We start from the raw sequence: 23,756 nt of genomic DNA, 5'->3' as shown, positions 1-23,756 counted from the left end.
TTTTAACCCCAAAAGGGGTTTGAATGTGCTCTGACATAATGCCCAAAAGATATTTTAATAGAGCCTTCAACTGCTGCTTACTGTATATGTAAAAGAGACCTATTGAGTAGAGTGAGTGACACAGACAATAAACAGCTATTAAGTGGAAAAACAAAAAAAAGTACACATCAGGGGAGGAAAACGTACAAACCTACAATATTTGCCCGTTAAATAACACTAAGACTAAAACACGATTAACACAAAGAACTGGCAGTAGGGTTGACATTATTTTCCTGTTTTTTTTAACAGTGCACTTTTGTGACAGTACCTTCATGTATTTAAAAATAAAAGGTTAATAGGGCGCTGTGTAATTAAAATGAGAGTGGTCACTCACTCGCTCTCTACTCTGGTGTCCGCTTCTGGGTCCAGCAATGACACTCTGGACCACACCTACTATGACAAAGGCATACGACAGAGAACCTGTTAAAGACACACAGCCAGGTCCTGGGTCCACAGGAAGGTCTTGATACGTTTTGCAGATGTCATTGCACCCAGAGTGTATGGCTGTTGCTGATAAGCCTTCAAACATACATACTTCAACCCTGCTTTTATGTAAAAAGGGGAACATTTGTGAACTGTTGACACCTGCTGCTGAGCATGTGCTGAAACACACGATCATGCTAGTAGAGGAAACTGGCATCTTCTTCTGCAGCACAAGTTTTAAAACGTACAGCCTGAACTCCATATTAAATGGCAGTTGAATGTTCACAACGTCCACGATAGTTCAAATTCAGGCAATTATGAACAAAGGAGACAAAAAGGGAGAGAGACAGACAAGAAGCACTCAAATGGAAAACATACAGACAGTGTGTGTGAGAGAGAGAGAGAGAGAGAGAGAGAGAGAGAGATAGAGAGAGAGATGTCCTTTCCTATTTTTCCTACCCAGTGCCGGCTCAAGCAGAATTTGATTTGGGGCCCTCCTCCCACCACCGTGGAGTCACCTGTGCTATTAATGATACAAATGTCACCTGTGCTATTATTGATACAAATGTCACCTGTGCTATTATTGATATAAATGTCACCTGTGCTATTATTGATACAAATGTCACCTGTGCTATTATTGATATACTGTAAATGTCACATTCTAAACTAACATTATAAATTGTATTAATATAGTTGTTATTTACACCAAAACAGTGCAAGCAGTAATTATCGGGGTCCAAGCAAGAGTGCAAGATGTGCCCTAGCAGGTTTATGGTCATCGTTGAGGAAATGGGACAAAGTATAACCACACCCAATATATTACATAACATATTATGTCTATGTTAAACAGGTCAATATGCTAGACAAGAGATATGCTTCTCTGTATCATTATAAAGAAACCGCTGTTTCATGAGGATTGGTCTTTTACAATGGCATATAACTAAAATTTGATTTGCCTTTGGCGGCCATTTTGAAGAGGTTTAAGTGTTTCACTTTTCTATGTCAAATGGTTTGTGACATATTGACATGTGTTGGCTGTAGCACCCCCAATGGAATGTCACGCAACTCAGTGCGTCCAAAGAATGTCACATTGATTGTGTGTACCACCTTTGAATAAGACCAGACCTTTACAAGATAAAATATGAACAATATTGACAACTGAAATTTGATTGGCCATTGGCAGCCATTTTGAAGAGTGTCAATTGGCAGATGTTAATTGGCAGATGCAACGGCTCATGAGATACCGATATGTTCCTGCCGGAGCACCCTTTTTTGATTCAAAGTTTGAATAGGATTGGGTCTTTGTAATAGAAGATGCTGGCATTTAGCCTGGGTGCCAGCCGAACTTAGCCCCGCCTAAGTTCGGATCACACATTAATTCACATCAATACAAAATTATTTAAGATTAGATTGTTGCACCATGCAATGATTTTTCGCGGTCACTTAAGAACACGTTTGAAGATAAGAAGTCGAGTAAGAAAGTGAGGAAATGTGTAGGCTTAGATTTTGATGCAGTGCAGACTAAACCACATGTTCCTTTCTCTGCTTTTACCTCATAGGCCTAATAAAATATAGCCTTCACTTAGCAAAGATAATGGCAAACTATTCTGGCAACGTCTCGTTTCATAACTTGATTGCATTTTTGGCCGCTTTTCATCACATTATCATGACTGTCATAAAGCACGCTGGACAACCATGTTGCTGAACTGTTTATTAAATATTCGTATTTGCGCATGTCTCATACATGTTCACACATGAACCAATCAGGTGGCTGATCAAACTAAGATACTATTCATCACATCTCCCCCCTTTTAAAGATCAGCTGTCACCTCTGACAAAACAAAAGAAGGAACACATTGGAGTGCTTTACTGCAAATATGTTAAACATCACTTCTTATGCAACCTATCTATTCCCCAGTCTTATTCTTATGAAAAATAAAATAAACTAGGCTACAACTAAGGATAGTTCAATAAAGACTTTCTAAAGATTTCCCATTGTCCTGTTTACGGCTGGAAGCGTAGTGGTTTCCTTATCACACGTCCACAGCGTGTGGTCTTGGGCGAAGCCTGTTCTGGGGTATGGGGAATGGCCATGGTAGCCTCGGCTCTGGGAGAGGGTGTCCCTTTGCTCTCCACAAGTAGTGGCTCACTCAGAACCACGTGTGGGCCCTCTTCCTCAGCGTCCGTTGCACAATCAGGTGATACCGGTTCGTGTTGACTCTGCCCGGGTATGGCTTGTAGATGTTTACGATTCCTCCGGAACTCTCCTTGGTCAGTTGTGATGTAGTAAGACCTTGGCTGTTCGGCCTGACGACTGACCGTTCCTTTTGTTATCCACCCCTTTTCACCATCGAGCTTTATCCTCACAGGGTCACCTGGACGCAATGGCGACAAGGACCTGGCACCATGACGGCGATTGTAGAAGTACTGGTAAGATTCTTTTGCTTTACGATCCAAGTTGCTTGCTATTGTTGAAACCGTTGTCCTCAAGTGTCTCCCCATAAGCAGCTGTGATGGACTGCAGCCTGTGGATGCAATTGGAGTTGCTCGGTATGCAAGGAGAGCTAAGAAAGGGTCATTCAGCTTCAGTATTTTCTTAGCTGTCTGAACAGCCCGTTTCGCCTCCCCATTTGATTGCGGATAGTGAGGACTAGATGTCACATGGACAAAGCCATACTGTCTTGCAAATGCCTTAAACTCGGCAGATGTAAACTGGCGTGCGTTGTCAGAACATAGCCGTTCCGGAATGCCAAACCGCGCAAACATGCTCTTCAGTTTGCCAATCACTCTCCTACTCGTCATGTCCATCAAATGGGAGATTTCAATAAATTTTGAATAATAATCCACGACAACAAGGTATTGCTGGCCATTTGTTTCACAGATATCAGCTCCAAGATGTCTCCAAGGGCCTGGTGGTAAGTCTGTGGTTAACAGCGGCTCTTTGCATTGCGTCTATCTGGCATGTCTGGCATTCACTCACTTTGCGTTTTAGATCGGCACCAATGCCTGGCCACCACAGAGAGGCGTGCCCTCTCACGGCACTTACAGAGGCCTTGGTGGCCTTCGTGGATGCGATCCAATACTCATTTTGGTTGGAATCACAATTCTTGTTCCATGTAAGAGAAGACCTTTGGACTCGCTCAAGAGCCCCTGCTGGTTAAAGTAGGCACGCAAATGGACAGGTAACATTTTGAAATGTTTAGGCCACCCCTGCTGGACATATTTGAGAACTCTTTTCATTTCCTCATCAGTGCTGGTAGCCTGCACTATTTCCAGTAACTTTTGTGGAGAAGCAGGCAGATGTTCTTCCACGCTGGCTATGTAAGCCTCAACTTCCTCTTCGAAGTCGAAGTCAGTGTATCCGTGATAAGTAAAGACTTTCCTGGGGTATACACTGCCACAGGATTGAAACGCATCATCCTAATTAAGAGTCGCTGACAGCGGATGGGAACTTCATCAAGGTTTTTCAGATTAATCAAGGGAACCAAAGGTTTATGGTCCGTTAGCACCTTGAACGACTCCAGGCCACAGAGATATCGCGACAGTTTCTCACACGTCCACACCGAAGCCAGACACTCCTTTTCTATTTGAGCGTAGCGTTTCTCCGCTCCGGTGAGAGTACGTGAACAGAAAGCCACTGGGAGCATCTTTCCATCATGCTCCTGGAGCAAGGCGCCACCTATCCCGTAACTATAGCATCCGCTGTGACGACGGTCGGCTTGTTCACATCATAATAAGCTAATGCTGGTGCTGTGACCAACATGTCTTTCACCTTAGCAAATGCCGCCTCTTGAGTCCTGTCCCAACACCATACTGAGTCAGCTCTTAGCAGCTCGTTCAGTGGCTGAAGCACAGTAGCACTGTGAGGCAGGTAGCGGCAAAGGTAGTTTATCATGCCCAGTATCCGTTTCAATTCAGTCCGATTTTGGGGCCTACCTAGGTCTAGAATAGCACGAACCTTGTCGGGGTCAGGGCTAATGCCCGCTTCGCTTAGCCGATGGCCTACAAAGCTCAACTCCTTTTGACCGAAGAAGCACTTTTCCTTCTTCAACTTTAGCCCTGAGGCTTCAATGGTCCGCAACACCTCCGCAAGCCTGCAGTCGTGTTCCTCACGCGTGCGGCCATATACCAGGACATCGTCCATGAAGCAGCAAACCCCCTCCGTGTCCCGAAGCAACTCCGTCATGAGTTTCTGAAAAATTTCGGGAGCACTTGTGATTCCAAATGGTAATCTGCGGAAGCAGTACCTCTTGAAGGGAGTTATAAAGGTGGTCAATTTCCTACTGTCATCGTCTAATGGGATCTGCCAAAATCCGCTTGCAGCATCCAAACTGAAGAAGACTGTTGCCCCAGACAGCTTAGAGATAATGTCTTCTAGCGTTGGCAGCACATACTTCTCGCGAATGACAGCCTCGTTTAGTCGCTTAAGATCCACACATATTCTGATTTCCCCATTCTTTTTGGCAACAGGTACCATTGGGGCACACCATGGAGTGGGCTCTGAAACTTCTTTAATCACGCCCAACCGCTCCATCCGATCCAGTTCTTGTTTGACTTTTGTTAGCAATGGGATCGGTACTCTGCGAGCTACATGGATGCTATATGGCTCGACTGTGCTTTTGAGCATTATTTTAACTGGTTTGCATGCTAGCAATCCCAATGAGCCAAACACATTCTCACTTACTTCCTCTATTCTTTTAATTAGCCCCATCTGTATGGCAGTGCTGCGTCCAAGCAAATTTCCTACATGGGCCCCTCTCACTACATAGGCATCAATCACATAAGGCTTTCCATTTGCGCTCACTTTTGTTTTCAGTTGGCCTAGACATTCCAGCTTGCCTCCTGGACTGTTGAGAATGACATTGGTTTTGTTTAGTGGTATTTTACTTCTCAGTCCTTTGTAGCTTATTTCAGACATTAAAGTAGCATCTGCACCTGAATCAATTTTAAAACTGATAATTTGCCCATCAAATATGATATCGGCCATCCATGGTGGAACTGGTGCACTTTGACACTGGACTGAACCAAGGAACAACTCTGAACCCTCATCTTCACAAGATGTTACTTCTTGAACCACTTTTGTGTGGCAAACCACTGCAAAATGGCCAATCTTGTTGCATTTACGACACTCAGCTTATTTAGCAGGGCAGTATTCTTTAAACCCGTGTGGATTGTTACATCTTGTGCATTTCTTTCTTTCACTATATTCATTGTCTTTGCCTTGTCTTTTCCTCTGGCTATCAGCATTATTTTTCATTCCTCTGCCTCTGCCGCGATTTCATTGGGAGAATTTAACCTCCTCCAGTTTAGTTCCGTTTTGCTCGTAATTTTGAGTCTTAATGAGCTCGTGGCTCCGTGCCATCTCAATTGCTCTGGCCAACGTCAGTGCTCCTTGTAACTGCAACTTTTCTGATAGAGATTTGTCTCTTAATCCGATAACAATTCTGTCCCTGATGTATTCATCTTTCAATTCGCCTAAATTACAATGTTCAGAGCCCTCTCACGAACGCCTCCACTGTCTCCCCTTCACCCTGACGGCGTTGATGAAATCGCGCACGTTCATATATCACATTTCTCCGGGGAATGAAGTGCTCATCAAACTTCTCTATCACGACCTCATAATTATCCTTATCATCGTCCTGGTCAAACACAAATGACTTAAAGACGTTCTCAGCCTCCTTTCCCATTGAGTACACTAGAGCACTGACCTGCACGTCGCCATCTTCTAAAGAAAGTTACGGGAAACTTTCCGGCGGCGTGAACTTGAGCATCTTCACTCAAGACAGGCGTTTCACAATAACTTTGACGATACGACTGAGCACTAAACCGCTTCCGACACCATGTCATAAAGCACGCTGGACAACCATGTTGCTGAACTGTTAGTTTATTAACTATTCGTATTTGCGCATGTCTCATACATGTTCACACATGAACCAATCAGGTGGCTGATCAAACTAAGATACTATTCATCACAATGACCATTAAATATAGGCTATGCTATTTTGCATGCTAAAATCTGATTCATCACAGGTAAACACAATAAAGAATGGGAACGTAGTTGGATTATGTATTCTAAATTGTAATTCCTCTGTATGTCCTGTTGGTGACCTCAGTGAGAAGTACTGTTAAGACGCTCTTAGCCGGTAACGAGAACTCTGGAGCACTCGTAGATCTACGAGTGTTTTCACGACGCTCTTAAGCTACAATGGTTTCGGGAAACAGTCGGCAAATCTTAAGACGTTCATAAGAGGGAATTTACGACGCTCTTAGGCTTAAGATGCTTTCGGGGAAGTGGGCCCTGGGCCGTGGTGCGTACTATGGAATACAACCCTAGCAGCGCGCCTGTGTCTCACTACCTATCACATGTCACATATGCCTTTGCCTTTTTCTTTTCTTTTAATTAAGCTGACAATGAGATCTGTGCATACAGTAGGCATGTAAGCAGGCCCATATAGCCAGCTATGAGGTCGCCTAGTACAAGGATCTCTATCATGTTTAAAATTAAGAACTAAAAATAAATTTTGAAGCTAAATATTAACCTGAATAAAAATAAATAATGATTAAAAAAAAAAAACAGCAGTGGAAAACGTCTCAGTGGCAAGTGCATTCTTAATTCAGTTTTGTGGTATCAGTATCTGCTGTCTGTGCGTGTGTGACGGCATACAGTTTGGATGTCCACAACCCTCTCACCATATAATGTCAATACAGTAACATACACAAAATGCACAGTATCAAACAGCCATGAACAGACCATTTATGCTATTTATTTATGTCTTTTCATACATAATGATATTACTCTCAGTTCCTGCTTTCTCTGTACACATCAGTCACCCACTCACTCACCCAGACACATGCACACCTCACACATTACAGTTAATGTTAAAAAACTAAACAATGTGTAAGTCTGTAAACAATGGATCCACAATGACCTTAATTTATGTATGAAGGGTTAACGTTGGTACACACATGGACATAACTTTCACTATTCTACTGTCTGTATGATACATGAGTCATTTTTTTCTCACTGAATTTCAGTTAATTTTTAAATGTTTCCATGAGTCAGTCTTGATATTGTTCTCATCATTTACTATTTTGGGGTACACCAAAAATGGCTCACTGCAGTACCAGTATTTTTGGGGGCCAAGCAGCGAAGCTGCAAAGGCACCCATTGTGTTTCTATTTGTTCTTATTAGGGGTCCGAGCAGCGTAGCTGCAGGAACCCTATTGTTTCTGTACCGTTCATTTTTTGGCCAAAATTCTGTAAAAGTCATACTGCAGCCTAAACCGTAACTCCAAAACTCTTGAAATTTTCAGGTATGGTTACCAGTACCCCCCTCTACCCATAACCCAAAATTTGGGGTACTGCACCCAAAGGTGGCGCTATTGAAAAAAAAAGTTAATTATGCTTATTTCTCCTTACCAGATTCACCTAGACTCAAAATTCTTTCAGAATATTAATCTCTAAACTCAGATGCATCTTTTTGGCCCTGGTCTTATGGTCTACAAATGTTTACTTTTTCCACAATTTCATGGAAAAGCCAAACATTATAAAAAGTTTCACACTCTTCAAAAATAATCGAATCTTCACCAAAATTCTCACAGACAATGTTTAGACCAAGCCTCACAAAAGTTATCGCTCAAATTTTGATATTTTGTTCCATTTCAGAGATATAGGCCAATAAAGTTAGACCACTTAGGCCTTTTTTCCTAGATCACCTATATTCCTATAAACCGTAAGTCCTAGAAACTTGACATTTTCAAGTATTGTTACCAGTACCCCCCACTACCCATAACCCAAATTTGGGGTACTGCACCCAAAGGTGGCGCTCTTGTCAAAAACGCTTATTTCTCCTTACCAGATTCACCTAGACTCAAAATTCTTTCATCATATTAATCTCTACATTCAGATGCATCTTTTTCACCCTGGTCTTATGCTCTAAAAATGTTTACTTTTGCCACAATTTCAGAGAAAAGCCAAACATCATAAAAAGTTTCACAGGCTTCAAAAATTATCAAATCTTCACCAAAATTCTCACAGACAATGTTTAGACAAAGCCTCACAAAAGTTATCAAAAGAATTTGGATATGTTGTTCCATTTCAGAGATATAGGCTAATAAAGTTCGACCACTCAGCCCATTTCTCCTATATCACCTATATTCCTATATGAGTAATTTTTTTTCTTGGATAACAACCATACAACCATCATTAGGTGGATACCATTAACAGTGCACATTTTCAGATATGTACTCTTTTTTATAAAGCCCTTAATTCTATTGTCAAATGTATGCTAGGAATTTTCTTGATGTTGTGTGTTTGCCAACACACATTTTCACCATTTGAATGTGACTGCTCAATGTGTATGATTGTCAGTGGCAGAGTGGGATAATGTCTAGTGCCGGAGTTTGTTAGGTTGAGAGTTCGAATCCTGCTAGAGCTTTAGGCTCAAAATGCACATGCTATTGGTTATTGAAGATTCACACTATTGAACAGCACCTGAATGACATCAGACAATTAACATTCACACTCATTAGTTGCCAAGAATCAGAATGCCGACACACTCTATGACATATAGGGGAACTTCTTTGTTTACTATTTTTCCTTCATCATTAAGTCTATCATATTTATATTTCATCCATTACTGTTCTTCTCTATAAATGTCTAATTGCCCCAGAATATCCAAAAGTTTTCAGGTGTATTTTTTCAGAAAAGCCCTTCATTTTATTGTCAAATATATACTTGGCGTTTTTCTTGTGTGTTTACCAACACACATTTTCACCATGTGAATGTGACTAGCCAATATGTAGGATTGTCAGTGGCTCAGTGGTATAATGCCTAGTGCTGGTGTTTGTTAGGTTGAGGGTTCGAATCCCCGGTAGTGCTTTAAGCTCTAGCTCGAATACTATTGGTTATTGAAGATTCACACCATTGAACAGCACCTGAATGACATCAGGCAATCAACATTCACACTCATCAGTTGCCAAGAATCAGAATGCCGAGACACTCTATGACATTCAGGGGAACTTCTTTGTTTACTATTTTTCCTTCATCATTAAGTCTATCATATTTATATTTAATCTATTAGTGTTCATCTCTACAAATGTCTAATCGCCCCTCCATGCTTGGATTTTTTCTTGTGTGTTTACCAATACACATTTTCACCATGTGAATGTGACTGGCCAACATGTAGGATTGACAGTGGCTCAGTGGGATAATGCCTTGTACTGGTGATCCTTAGGTTGAGAGTTCAAATCCCACTTGAAGCATTAGTGGGTTGTGGATGTTAGCATACTACAATAGAATGCTGTTGGGTTGTGGAGGATAACACACTATAACATTACAGCTACTTGTCAATATGGACTTGTAGTGCAAGGCAAGTATTACTGTATAATTATAAGCTGTAGCCTATAATTATTTGTTATTCTTATAATATTTGTCATTTCTTATACATATTTAGTCGGCTCTTCCAATTGACAGAACAACTCTATATCGGTTAAGGATGTCACGAATGAAACAATGCTGCAGAAACACGAAAATACGACTTTGAGTTTAGTAGGCTATAATTTTCAGTTCCTGTTTATCTATTGCACAATGGGTAATAATTTAAAGGAATCATGTTGCAGTCTTGTAAATAGTGACCCTGCAAGATCCCTAGTCATTGCAAAATCATAGTCTGTGACTTAAAACTCTACTACTTGTCTTTAGATGTGAGAGGGACTGAGACTGTAGTCTTTCAAAAATCTTTTCCAAATCTTTGCAAATCTTTCCAAAGTTTACCCGCTGGGAAACCCTGTAGCTCCGGAGCAGGGGCTCAGACCAGGATAAATTGTTTGCTCGCCCTCAGTTCGCTCTTTTGTTCATCTCAACCCAGCACTCCAGTGTGTCCTGCTCTGTGTGCGTCTTTGAGTTAACGTAAGTCATCACTTTAATCACCCTCACTATGACTTTTGTGATGTTTATCAGTTTGTAGAGTAGCTCTGCCATCATGTGTAAAGTTAAGGTCTTTGTTTGTTGGTTTGGTGTGTTGGAGTCCCATGTGAGAGATGATTAGGTGATGTTGGTTGACTTGGGATGTCAAGTATTGTTTAGTTGTACCTTATATAGCCATATGATTTCAGTTTATTGTTCAAATGTCAATTGGTTTGTTTGTGAGTTGGGATCTGTACTGATTTACCCCATTTCACTGATTACTCCATTTTCTGTTTGTTTCCTCTTTGATGCAGCACACATACAAGTAAAGAACAAAAGAACAGATGAATTGAAACTCAAATAAAGTTAACTTGTGTTGCACCGAAACCTGCCATCTCCGTGTCATCACTCCATACCATTGAGCCTTCTGAGTCACGCCACTGAACAGCACCTGAATGACATCAGGCAATTAACATTCACACTCATTACACACTGCTGGTGTTTGTTAGGTTGAGAGTTCGAATCCTGCTAGAGCTTGAAGCTCAAGATGCACATACTATTGGTTATTGAAGATTGACACCATTGAACAGCACCTGAATTACATCAGGCAATTAACATTCACACTCATTAGTTGCCAAGAATCAGAATGCCGACACACTCGAAGACATATATGGGAACTTCTTTGTTTACTATTTTTCCTTCATCATTAAGTCTATCATATTTATATTTCATCCATTACTGTTCTTCTCTACAAATGTCTAATTGTCCCTGAATTTCCAAACGTTTTCAGGTGTTCTCTTTCAGGAAAGCCCTTCATTTTATTGTCAAATGTATACTTGGAGTTTTTCTTGTGTGTTTACCAATACACATTTTCACCATGTGAATGTGACTGGCAAAGATGTAGGATTGACAGTGGCTTAGTGGGATAATGCCTTGTACTGGTCATCCTTATGTTGAGAGTTCAAATCCCACCTAAAGCATTAGTGTTAACATACTGTTGGGTTGTGGAGGTTAGCATACTAGAATAGAATGCTGTTGGGTTGTGGAGGTTAGCACACTATAACATTACAGCTACTTGTCAATATGGACTTGTAGTGCAAGGCAAGTATAACTGTATAATTATACGCTGTTTATCTTATTGACTCCGACACAGAACCCACCACCACAAATACAATTCAATTCTGTGGGAAACACTGCCTTCCATTATCAAACCCTTCATCTTATCCACAACAAATAAATAGTCCTGTAGAATCAAGTATTGTTAGAATACTGTTGGGTTGTGGAGGTTAGCACACTATAATGTTACAGCACAGGGTAATCCTAATTTTATGCATCAAATTTATTCCAATCCAACTCAAAAGTTTTGAACGACACAAAGTGAAGGTTTTATCCAGATCAAAACCAAGAATAGATTATGTGATCTAATCCAATTTCAGGATCCTTGTTTCACTTTGAACAACCCATTTTCAAGATTTGATCCAATCCGATAGCTGAAATCCAGTAACTGAAATCCGATAACCGAAATCCGATCACGTTTCTTTTGAACAATTGTGCCCAAACAATCAAAGCATATGTAAAACTAAAAAGCTATGCTATCATGTTCGTTTTGCTCGGACCCCGTAAATCACCGCTTGCGGTTATTGGGGGCCAAGCAGCGAAGCTGCGAAGGCACCCATTGTGTTTCTATGTTTTCTTATTATTGGGGGCCAAGCAGCGAAGCTGCGAGGCAACCATTGTGTTTCTCTTTGTTCTTATTGGGGGCCAAGCAGCGAAGCTGCGAAGGCACCCATTGTGTTTCTATGTTTTCTTATTATTATTACGCTTCCGTCATTGAAGTCAATGGCAGCCCATAGAACCGTCTGGTGAAAAGTTGTGAAATTTGGCACACTGATTGGGGACAGTCTCATGATTAATTTCACCAAGTTTCATACCGGCACCTTGAGCGCTCTAGCGCCACCAACAGGCCAAAGTTGGACGTGCGTTCACGCACGTAACTTTTGACCCGTTGACCTGATTGTCAAAAATGTGGTATCGTTGGAATCCTTGGACCAAGCCGAGTTCAACGGACTCTATGACGTCATTTTCCGCCATGATGGTTTTTCCGCCATTTTGGATTTAATCAAAAACACTTAAAAGTTTTCACAGGTCACAAATTTTGTCCTATCTACACCAAACCTGACACACATGATCTTCAGACCAAGCCTCACAAAAGATACTCCTTTTCGTCTTCGGAACTAAAACCGTTCGCCCGTAACAGCCAATCAAAATTTGCGGCGAAGCCGGCAAACAGGAAGTGAGCTCATATCTCAGCAATCCATTGATCTATCATAACCAAACGTTGTACATGGACTCAGGACCCAATCAGGGGGACGCTCCAAAAATTTGGTGACCTTTGACCTCTAGGGGGCGCTGTCATTTAGAAACATGCCTTTTGGCCTCTAGCTGCTGTTGTGCTTAGAAATAAAACGCACTAGTGGTGTCTGGTAATACTGTTGGAGGTCCTTAGGCTGACCCTAGCCAACTTGTGATGTCATCGTAATTGATTCGGCCGCCATATTGGATTTTATCAAAAACACGTACAAGTTTTCGCAGGTCACACATTTCAGCGGATCCTCGCCAAAATTGGCAGAGACCATCTTCAGACCATGCTTTATCAGTGCATTGCTTTCTGGAACAATTGACAGAAGCATTCGGCTGTAACAGCCAATCGAAATTTGCGGCGAAGCCGCCAAACAGGAAGTGAGCTCATATCTCAGCAACCCTGCCATGTATCATAACCAAACTTTCTACATAGATTCATGACCCCATTAGGAGGACGCTCAAAAAATGTGTTGACTTTGACCTGTAGGGGGTGCTGCAATTAGCAGTATTGCATTTTGATCTGTAGTTGCTGATGTGTTTTATCGATCTTTTATTTTTGGATGTGAAACTGATGAAAACATGTTCCATCCAGTTCATTCTAATGCGTGCGTGCAAGGGCGGGGCGGGGCAGGACGGGCAGGGGTGATTAGGTGGGGGGGCTGGCTGGCGGAGACGGTGGCAATACTCAGCTCTGTTTCAGCCCTACAAAATCAGCTATGTTTTGATGTGACACTTGTTGAAAGTGTTGATCGCGGGTGTCTGCTGAGTTCTATCTTGTCGCCGTGGCTACTCCGGCCTATTCTGCTTGGCCCCCTCATTGCTGCTTGCAGCTATATTTATTATTATTCCGCCATGGAAGTCTATGGCAGCCCATAGAACCGTCTGGTCAAAAGTTGTGAAATTTGGCACACTGATTGGGGACAGTCCAATAATTAATTTCACCAAGTTTCATGCCGGCACCTCGAGTGCTCTAGCGCCACCAACAGGCCAAAGTTGGATGTGCGTTCATGCACGTAACTTTTGACCCGTATGGCCGATTGTCAAAAATGAGGTATCGTTGGAATCCTTGGACCAAGCCGAGTTCAACGCACCCTATGACGTCATTTTCCGCCATGATGGATTTTCCGCCATTTTGAATTTCATCAAAAACACTAAAAAGTTTTCACAGGTCACAAATTTTGTCCGATCGTCACAAAACCTGACACACATGATCTTCAGACCAAGCCTCACAAAAGATACTCCTTTTCGTCTTCGGAACTAAAACCGTTCGCCCGTAACCGGCAATCAAAATTTGCGGCGAAGCCGCCAAACAGGAAGTGAGCTCATATCTCAGCAACCCATTGATCTATCATAACCAAACTTAGTACATGGACTCAGGACCCCATCAGGGGGACGCTCAAAAAATGTGGTGACCTTTGACCTCTAGGTGGCGCTGCAATCAGCAAAAATGCATTTTGGCCTGTAGCTGTTGATGTGTTTGGAATTAAAATGTACTAGTGGTGTCTGGTAATACTGTTGGAGGTCCTTAGGCCGACGCAAGCCAACTTGTGATGTCATCGTAATTGATTCAGCCGCCATATTGGATTTAATCAAAAACATGTACAAGTTCTCGCAGGTCACAAATTTCAGCAGATCCTCACCAAAATTGGCAGAGACCATCTTCAGACTATGCCTTATCAATGCATTGCTTTCTGGAACAATTGACAGAAGTATTCGCCCGTAACAGCCAATCGAAATTGGTGGCGAAGGCGCCAAACAGGAAGTGAGCTCATATCTCAGCAACCCTGCCATGTATCAAAGCCGAACTTGGTGCATGGACTCAGGACCCAATCAGGGGGACGCTCAAGAAATCTGGTGACCTTTGACCTCTAGGGGGCGCTGTAATTTAGAAACATGCCTTTTGGCCTGTAGCTGCTGTTGTGCTTAGAATTAAAACGCACTAGTGGTGTCTGGTAATACTGTTGGAGGTCCTTAGGCCGACCCAAGCCAACTTGTGATGTCATCGTAATTGATTCGGCCGCCATATTGGATTTAATCAAAACACGTACAAATTTTCACAGGTCACAAATTTCTGCGGATCCTCACCAAAATTGGCAGAGACCATCTTCAGTCCTTGCGTTATCAGTGCACTGCTTTCTGGAACAATTGCCAGAAGCATTCGCCCGTAACAGCCAATCAAAATTGGTGGCGAAGCCGCTAAACAGGAAGTGAGCTCATATCTCAGCAACCCTGCCATGTATCATAACCAAACTTACTACATATATTCATGACCTCATTAGGAGGACGCTCAAACACTTTGGTGACCTTTGACCTGTAGGGGGTGCTGCAATTAGCAATGTTGCATTTTGATCTGTAGTTGCTGATGTGTTTTATCGATCTTTTATTTTTTGATGTGAAACTGATGACAACATGTTCCATCTAGTTCATTCTGATGCGTGCGTGCAAGGGCGGGGCGGGGCAGGACGGGGTGGCACGGGCAGGGGTGATTAGGTGGGGGGCTGGCTGGCGGAGGTTGTGGCAATTCTCAGCCCTGTTTCAGCCCTACAAAATCAGTTATGTTTTGATGTGACACTAGTTGAAAGTGTTGATCGCGGATGTCTGCTGAGTTCTATCTTGTCGCCGTGGCTACTCCGGCCTATTCTGCTTGGCCCCCTCATTGCTGCTTGCAGCTATATTTATTGGGGGCCAAGCAGCGAAGCTGCGAAGGCACCCATTGTGTTTCTATGATTTCTTATTATTGGGGGCCAAGCAGCGAAGCTGCGAAGGCACCCATTGTGTTTCTACTGTTTCTTATTGGGGGCCAAGCAGCGAAGCTGCGAAGGCACCCATTGTGTTTCTATGTTTTCTTATTATTATTACGCTTCCGTCATTGAAGTCAATGGCAGCCCATAGAACCGTCTGGTGAAAAGTTGTGAAATTTGGCACACTGATTGGGGACAGTCTCATGATTAATTTCACCAAGTTTCATACCGGCACCTTGAGCGCTCTAGCGCCACCAACAGGCCAAAGTTGGACGTGCGTTCACGCACGTAACTTTTGACCCGTTGACCTGATTGTCAAAAATGTGGTATCGTTGGAATCCTTGGACCAAGCCGAGTTCAACGGACTCTATGACGTCATTTTCCGCCATGATGGTTTTTCCGCCATTTTGGATTTAATCAAAAACACTTAAAAGTTTTCACAGGTCACAAATTTTGTCCTATCTACACCAAACCTGACACACATGATCTTCAGACCAAGCCTCACAAAAGATACTCCTTTTCGTCTTCGGAACTAAAACCGTTCGCCCGTAACAGCCAATCAAAATTTGCGGCGAAGCCGGCAAACAGGAAGTGAGCTCATATCTCAGCAATCCATTGATCTATCATAACCAAACGTTGTACATGGACTCAGGACCCAATCAGGGGGACGCTCCAAAAATTTGGTGACCTTTGACCTCTAGGGGGCGCTGTCATTTAGAAACATGCCTTTTGGCCTCTAGCTGCTGTTGTGCTTAGAAATAAAACGCACTAGTGGTGTCTGGTAATACTGTTGGAGGTCCTTAGGCCGACCCAAGCCAACTTGTGATGTCATCATAATTGATTCGGCCGCCATATTGGATTTAATCAAAAACACGTAAAAGTTATCGCAGGGCACAAATTTCAGCGGATCCTTACCAAAATTGGCAGAGAACATCTTCAGACCATGCCTTATCAGTGCATTGCTTTCTGGACCAATTGACAGAAGCATTAGGCTGTAACATCCAATCGAAATTTGCGGCGAAGCCGCCAAACAGGAAGTGAGCTCATATCTCAGCAACCCTTACATGTATCAAAGCCAATCTTGGGGCATGGACTCAGGACCCAATCAGGGGGACACTCAAGAAATCTGGTGACCTTTGACCTCTAGGGGGCGCTGTAATTAAGAAACAGGCCTTTTGGCCTGTAGCTGCTGTTGTGCTTAGAATTAAAACGCACTATTGGTGTCTGGTAATACAGTTGGAGGTCCTTAGGCTGACCCTAGCCAACTTGTGATGTCATCGTAATTGATTCGGCCGCCATATTGGATTTTATCAAAAACACGTACAAGTTTTCGCAGGTCACACATTTCAGCGGATCCTCGCCAAAATTGGCAGAGACCATCTTCAGACCATGCTTTATCAGTGCATTGCTTTCTGGAACAATTGACAGAAGCATTCGGCTGTAACAGCCAATCGAAATTTGCGGCGAAGCCGCCAAACAGGAAGTGAGCTCATATCTCAGCAACCCTGCCATGTATCATAACCAAACTTTCTACATAGATTCATGACCCCATTAGGAGGACGCTCAAAAAATGTGTTGACTTTGACCTGTAGGGGGTGCTGCAATTAGCAGTATTGCATTTTGATCTGTAGTTGCTGATGTGTTTTATCGATCTTTTATTTTTGGATGTGAAACTGATGAAAACATGTTCCATCCAGTTCATTCTAATGCGTGCGTGCAAGGGCGGGGCGGGGCAGGACGGGCAGGGGTGATTAGGTGGGGGGGCTGGCTGGCGGAGACGGTGGCAATACTCAGCTCTGTTTCAGCCCTACAAAATCAGTTATGTTTGATGTGACACTTGTTGAAAGTGTAGATCGTGAGTGTCTGCTGAGTTCTATCTTGTCGCCGTGGCTACTCCGGCCTATTCTGCTTGGCCCCCTCATTGCTGCTTGCAGCTATATTTGGGGGCCAAGCAGCGAAGCTGCGAAGGCACCCATTGAGTTACTAGCTTTTCCTATTATTACACTTCTGCCATTGGAGTCTATGGCAGCCCATAGAACGCCTGGCTAAAAAGTTCAGATTTTTTGGCAGAAAGTTTCAGGACACTCCACTGACCACTCACACTCATTTACGGACCTCTAAACCCAGCCATCTAGCGCCACCAACAGGTCAAAATCTGGCCGAAAATTGAACCGCTGGGTCTAAAGTTATAAAATTTGGCACACTGATTCAGCACTGTCCCATGATCACTCTCACCAATTTACAGAACTCTATGCCCAACACTCTAGCGCCACCAATGGGTCGAACCTGGATTGCATTCACGTATGTGACCATTGAACGGTGCGTCCGATTTTCACATATCAGGCACCGTTGGAATCCCTGGACCGACCTAAGTTCAATGACCCCTATTACGTCACTTTCCGCCATATTGGACCTCCGCCATATTGGATTTAGTCCAAACTCTACGAAAAGTTTCAGCGGTCAGAAATTTAATCCGATTTTCATGGAACTTTGCGGAGATGATCTTCTGCTCGAGCCGCACAAACAATACTTGTCAGATTTTTCAATTTCATTTTTGTTTGCCCGTGACAGCCAATCAAATATGGTGATGAAGCGCCAAACAGGAAGTGGACTAACATCTCTGTGGCACTTTGAGTTAACATAACAAAACTCGATACCATTAGTCAGGACACTGTCTCAATCACTCACAGCAATTTATATGCATATACATTGAACACTCTAGCGCCACCACCAGTTCAATGCTGGACATGTGTTCATGCGCGTGATCCTTGACTCTTTTGTCTGATTTTCACAATTGAGGTAGTGTCTGAATCCTTTGACCATACAGAGTTCATCGACCCCTATCCTATCACTTTCCGCCATATTGGACCTCCGCCATTATGGATTTAGTCCAAACTCTACGAAAAGTTTCAGCGGTTACAAATTTCATCTGATTTTCACAGAACTTGTCGGAGATGATCTTCAGACCGAGCCGCACAAACGATACTTGTCAGATCTTTTAATTTCATTTTTGTTTGCCCGTGACAGCCAATCAAATATGGCGATGAAGCCACCAAACAGGAAGTGGGCTAACATCTCGGCTATGCTTTAATGTATGAAGTCCAAACTTGGTACAGGGACTTGGTATCTGATTGTGAGGACGCACTAGGAAATTGGCATCATGTGGCCTCTATAGGGGGCGCTGTAATACAGGAAGTGAGCTTGTATCTCAGCAACGCTTTGGTGTACAAAGTCCAAACTTGGTACAGGGACATATTAGCTGATTGTGAGGACATGCAAGGAAAGTGGTCTCATTTGGCCTCTAGGGGTGCTGTAATAAAGAAATTGAGCTCACATCTCAGCAACACTTTGGTGTATGAAGTCCAAACTTGGTAGAGGGACATGGTAGCTGATTGTGAGAACGCACAAGGACATAGGTGTAATTTGGCCTCTTGCTATGAGTGCTTGCTCATGCCATGGCAACGCCATTCCTGCTATAGCGCTCTGCTAGGCCCCCGCATTGCTGCTTGCAGCTATATTTATTATTATTCCTCTGGCATTGAAGTCAATGGCAGCCCATAGAACCGTCTGGTGAAAAGTTGTGAAATTTGGCACACTGATTAGGGACAGTCCCATGATTAATGTCACCAAGTTTCATGATGGCACCTCAAGCACTCTAGCGCCACCAACAGGTCAAAGTTGGACGTGCGTTCACACACGTAACTTTTGACCCGTATGGCCGATTGTCAAAAATGAGGTATCGTTGGAATCCGTGGACCAAGCCGAGTTCAACGCACTATATGACATCATTTTCCGCCATGATGGATTTTCCGCCATTTTAGATTTAATCAAAAACACTAAAAAGTTTTCACAGGTCACAAATTTTGTCCGATCGTCACCAAATCTGACACACATGATCTTCAGACCAAGCCTCACAAAAGATACTCCTTTTCGTCTTCGGAACTAAAACCGTTGGCCCGTAACAGCCAATCAAAATTTGCGGCGAAGCCGCCAAACAGGAAGTGAGCTCATATCTCAGCAACCCATTGATCCATCATAACCAAACTTAGTATATGGACTCAGGACCCAATCAGGGGGACACTCAAGAAATCTGGTGACCTTTGACCTCTAGGGGGCGCTGTAATTAAGAAACATGCCTTTTGGCCTGTAGCTGCTGTTGTGCTTAGAATTAAAACGCACTAGTGGTGTCTGGTAATACTGTTGGAGGTCCTTAGGCCGACCCATGTCAACTTGTGATGTCATTGTAATTGATTCGGCCGCCATATTGGATTAGATCAAAAACACGTACAAGTTTTCACAGATCACAAATTTTAGCGGATCCTCACCAAAATTGGCAGAGACCATCTTCAGACCATAACCTATCAATATATTGCTTTCTGGAACAATTGACAAAAGCATTCGCCCGTAACAGCCAATCGAAATTGGTGGCGAAGCCGCCAAACAGGAAGTGATCTCATATCTCAGCAACCCTGCCATGTATCATAACCAAACTTACTACATGGATTCATGACCCCATTAGGAGGACGCTCAAAAACTTTGGTGACCTTTGACCTGTAGGGGGTGCTGCATTTAGCAATATTGCATTTTGATCTGTAGTTGCTGATGTGTTTTATTGATCTTTTACTTTTTGATGTGAAACTGATGACAACATGTTCCATCCAGTTCATTCTAATGCGTGCGTGCATGCAAGGGCGGGGCAGGACGGGGTGGGACGTGCAGGGGTGATTAGGTGAGGGGGGCTGGCTGGCGGAGGTGGTGGCAATACTCAGCCCTGTTTCAGCCCTACAAAATCAGCTATGTTTTGATGTGACACAAAGTGTTGATCGCGGGTGTCTGCTGAGTTCTATCTTGTCGCCGTGGCTACTCCGGCCTATTCTGCTTGGCCCCCTCATTGCTGCTTGCAGCTATATTTGGGGGCCAAGCAGCGAAGCTGCGAAGGCACCCATTGTGTTTCTCTTTGTTCTTATTATTATTATTCCGCCATGGAAGTCTATGGCAGCCCATAGAACCGTCTGGTGAAAAGTTGTGAAATTTGGCACACTGATTGAGGACAGTCTCATGAATAATTTCACCAAGTTTCATACCGGCACCTTGAGCACTCTAGCGCCACCAACAGGCCAAATTTGGACATGCGTTCACGCACGTAACTTTTGACCCGTATGGCCAATTGTCAAAAATGAGATATCGTTGGAATCCTTTGACCAAGCCGAGTTCAACGCACCCTATGACGTCATTTTCCGCCATGATGGATTTTCCGCCATTTTGGATTTCATCAAAAACACTAAAAAGTTTTCACAGGTCACAAATTTTGTCCGATCGTCACCAAACTTGACACACATGATCTTCAGACCAAGCCTCACAAAAGATACTCCTTTTCGTCTTCGGAACTAAAACCGTTCGCCCGTAACAGCCAATCAAAATTTGCGGCGAAGCCGCCAAACAGGAAGTGAGCTCATATCTCAGCAACCCTTGCATGTATCAAAGCGGAACTTGGTGCATGGACTTAGGACCCAATCAGGGGGACGCTCAAGAAATCTGGTGACCTTTGACCTCTAGGGGGCGCTGTAATTTAGAAACATGCCTTTTGGCCTGTAGCTGCAGTTGTGCTTAGAATTAAAACGCACTAGTGGTGTCTGGTAATACTGTTGGAGGTCCTTAGGCCGACCAAAGCCAACTTGTGATGTCATCATAATTGATTCGGCCGCCATATTGGATTTAATCAAAAACACGTACAAATTTTCGCAGGTCACAAATTTCAATGGATCCTCACCAAAATTGGCAGAGACCATCTTCAGACCATGCCTTATCAGTGTATCGCTTTTCGGAACAATTGACAGTAGCATTCGGCTGTAACAGCCAATCGAAACTTGCGGCGAAGCCGCCAAACAGGAAGTGAGCTCATATCTCAGCAACCCTGCCATGTAGCATAACCAAACTTAATACATAGGTTCAGGACCCCATTAGGAGGACGCTCAAAAACTTTGGTGACCTTTGACCTGTAGGGGTTGCTGCAATTAGCAATATTGCAATTTCATTTGTAGTTGCTGATGTGTTTAATCAATCTTTTATTTTTTGATGTTAAACTGATGACATGTTCCATCCAGTTCATTCTAATGCGTGTGTGCAAGGGCGGGGCGGGGCAGGACGGGCCGGGGTGATTAGGTGGGGGGGCTGGCTGGCGGAGGCGGCAGCAATACTCAGCCCTGTTTCAGCCCTACAAAGTCAGTTATGTTTTGATGTGACACTTGTTGAAAGTGTTGATCGCGGGTGCCAGCTGAGTTCTATCTTGTCGCCGTGGCTACTCCGGCCTATTCTGCTTGGCCCCCTCATTGCTGCTTGCAGCTATATTTGGGGGCCAAGCAGCGAAGCTGCGAGGCAACCCTTAGTGATTCTATGAATTCTTATTAGGGGTCCGAGCAGCGTAGCTGCAGGAACCCTATTGTTTCTGTACCGTTCATTTTTTGGCCAAAATTCTGTAAAAGTCATACTGCAGCCTAAACCGTAACTCCAAAACTCTTGAAATTTTCAGGTATGGTTACCAGTACCCCCCTCTACCCATAACCCAAAATTTGGGGTACTGCACCCAAAGGTGGCGCTATTGAAAAAAAAAGTTAATTATGCTTATTTCTCCTTACCAGATTCACCTAGACTCAAAATTCTTTCAGAATATTAATCTCTAAACTCAGATGCATCTTTTTGGCCCTGGTCTTATGGTCTACAAATGTTTACTTTTTCCACAATTTCATGGAAAAGCCAAACATTATAAAAAGTTTCACACTCTTCAAAAATAATCGAATCTTCACCAAAATTCTCACAGACAATGTTTAGACCAAGCCTCATCGCTCAGAATCGCTCAGTACCCCCCACTACCCATAACCCAAATTTGGGGTACTGCATCCAAAGGTGGCGCTCTTGTCAAAAACGCTTATTTCTCCTTACCAGATTCACCTAGACTCAAAATTCTTTCATCATATTAATCTCTACATTCAGATGCATCTTTTTCACCCTGGTCTTATGCTCTAAAAATGTTTACTTTTGCCACAATTTCAGAGAAAAGCCAAACATCATAAAAAGTTTCACAGGCTTCAAAAATTATCAAATCTTCACCAAAATTCTCACAGACAATGTTTAGACAAAGCCTCACAAAAGTTATCAAAAGAATTTGGATACGTTGTTCCATTTCAGAGATATAGGCCAATAAAGTTCGACCACTCAGCCCATTTCTCCTATATCACCTATATTCCTATATGAGTAATTGTTTTTTCTTGGATAACAACCATACAACCATCATTAGGTGGATACCATTAACAGTGCACATTTTCAGATATGTACTCTTTTTTATAAAGCCCTTAATTCTATTGTCAAATGTATGCTAGGAATTTTCTTGATGTTGTGTGTTTGCCAACACACATTTTCACCATTTGAATGTGACTGCTCAATGTATATGATTGTCAGTGGCTGAGTGGGATAATGCCTAGTGCTGGTGTTTGTTAGGTTGAGAGTTCGAATCCTGCTAGAGCTTTAGGCTCAAGATGCACATGCTATTGGTTATTGAAGATTCACACTATTGAACAGCACCTGAATGACATCAGACAATTAACATTCACACTCATTAGTTGCCAAGAATCAGAATGCCGACACACTCTATGACATATAGGGGAACTTCTTTGTTTACTATTTTTCCTTCATCATTAAGTCTATCATATTTATATTTCATCCATTACTGTTCTTCTCTATAAATGTCTAATTGCCCCAGAATATCCAAAAGTTTTCAGGTGTACTCTTTCAGAAAAGCCCTTCATTTTATTGTCAAATGTATACTTGGAGTTTTTCTTGTGTGTTTACCAACACACATTTTCACCATTTGAATGTGACTGCTGAATGTGTATGATTGTCAGTGGCAGAGTGGGATAATGTCTGGTGCTGGTGTTTGTTAGGTTGAGAGTTTGAATCCTGCTAGAGCTTTAGGCTCAAGATGCACATGCTATTGGTTATTGAAGATTCACACTATTGAACAGCACCTGAATGACATCAGACAATTAACATTCACCATCATTAGTTGCCAAGAATCAGAATGCCGACACACTCTATGACATATAGGGGAACTTCTTTGTTTACTATTTTTCCTTCATCATTAAGTCTATCATATTTATATTTCATCCATTACTGTTCTTCTCTATAAATGTCTAATTGCCCCAGAATATCCAAAAGTTTTCAGGTGTATTTTTTCAGGAAAGCCCTTCATTTTATTGTCAAATATATACTTGGAGTTTTTCTTGTGTGTT

This window comes from Alosa pseudoharengus, unplaced genomic scaffold (assembly GCF_046254945.1).
Source record: "Alosa pseudoharengus isolate Yale_2024_CS ecotype anadromous, Long Island Sound unplaced genomic scaffold, YU_APseudo_1.1 YU_APseudo_1.1_scf_3, whole genome shotgun sequence".
NCBI lineage: Eukaryota > Metazoa > Chordata > Actinopteri > Clupeiformes > Clupeidae > Alosa > Alosa pseudoharengus.
This window is presented reverse-complemented; position numbering follows the sequence as displayed.